Here is a 1846-nt window from a genome sequence, read left to right as displayed (position 1 = left end):
ACATACATGCATACATACATAGATTTATACATACATACACACACATACATACATACATACATACATACATACATACATACGTACGTACGTACGTACATACATAGTCCACACTTGTCTTTCGAAAGTGTGGGTGATAATGTATAAACTAAACTATATACGGTAGCAACTGCACTGTATCTAATATCTGGGAGCATCTTTGGCGTAGGACGTGTGTAAGTACTTTGTGAAAAGATAAGTTGTTCTTGGTGAAATTTTTCTACTTAAAAAAGAAAAGTCAGACCTCATGATACAATGTTAACGATGTGGAAAATGTGAGGTCGTCATTACAGATAGACAGATGCATCTGTTTTGATATACAAACGGGGTGTTAGGGCTAAATTTGACGCTAATTTTGTCTTTTCTATTTTGCTTTATTTATCTTTCTTTTTTTCTTTTTTTTTTTGAGAGACAACTTAATTTACTGGTGAATAGTCAACGGCGTTGGAGAGCATAAAGTTTAAAGTTGTACACAAGAAAAAAATAACTGATATGGAGAACTCGAAGCTCTCTGAATATTAGAAAAGATTTACCTCTATCATGATGATTCACGTCGGGTATCAAAATGGCGACATCAGGACTGTTGCTCAATGCGCTGTGAACATTGAAAAAGATTGCAAGACATGACATGGGCAGCTGCAACGGAGACTACGAGTCCGTGGCCAGCGGGAAGGGACACAGCAGGCATTCTAACTACATCTGCTCGCCGGAATTCATCACCACATCTTTGAACAGGTCCTTAGACTCAATTCAGATGGATTTGTGAAGCTGCTGGAGACTGTGGTTAAACCCTGGCTAGAGAGGATTGCGGCTGAAAGGCCATGTATCCTTATATGTGGCAGCAAGATTCGGCTCCTTGCCGTGTATCCGCAAAGAATCAGAGGTGGTTGTCGGAGAATTTCATCAACTTCACCAACCCCAATTTCTGGGCTCCTAATCCCATAGATTACTATGCGTGGGGCGCGGTTCAGAAAGACACCAACCGTTCTGCCTTCAACACCAAACCCGAGTTAGTGGCCAGGATCAAGGAGGTGTTCGAGGATTTTTTTCCCAGGGATACAGCGAGGAACGCATGCGCCAAGTACTGGAGCCATCATTAGGCAGTGGTGGAAGCTGAGAGCGGCTACTTTAAGTAAGCTGTTATGCCCCAGCCATAATCTAGTCGATATTTTTTGATTCTTTGAAAATACTTTTTTTATTTTGGATGGGATATTGAGTTTTCTTTTCCTCTCATGCAAACTGTCAAATTTAGCCCGAACACCCTCTATATTCTTTTATATATTCAAGTATGTGAATGTAAACCAGTGAATGTTTACGTACATACGTATACATAGATGAAGAAAAACACACAAGCGCGAACAAACATGCAGACGTATACATCGAAACCTAACGACTAGGTGGATGAACAGACAAATAAATAAATAGATAATAACTATTTCACCATTCAAACTCTTTGGTTAGTGTATCGAGCCAAAAGTCTATTAAGATGAGCTGATACTGCCGGTCAAGCATATCAAACTACCAATCCCCACCCGAGAAGAAGAATACTTGATACTAATAATAAACCAGATAACCACCGACGAATTTTTGCACTTGCGTTATTTCCTTTTGCTTGTGTAATTTTTTTTCTGTTTATTCGTTTATCTATTTATTTTTAACATCAGCCACACACATAGATGGATAGATAGACAAACCGACAGGCACACAGATAAACAGACATTCAAACAGACCAGCAGACAGACAAACAGATAGACAGACAAATAGACAGACAGACAGGCAAACAGACAGACAGACAGGCAAACAGACAGAC

This window comes from Octopus bimaculoides, chromosome 1 (assembly GCF_001194135.2).
Source record: "Octopus bimaculoides isolate UCB-OBI-ISO-001 chromosome 1, ASM119413v2, whole genome shotgun sequence".
NCBI classification, from domain to species: domain Eukaryota; kingdom Metazoa; phylum Mollusca; class Cephalopoda; order Octopoda; family Octopodidae; genus Octopus; species Octopus bimaculoides.
Note: the sequence above shows the minus strand (reverse complement) of the source record.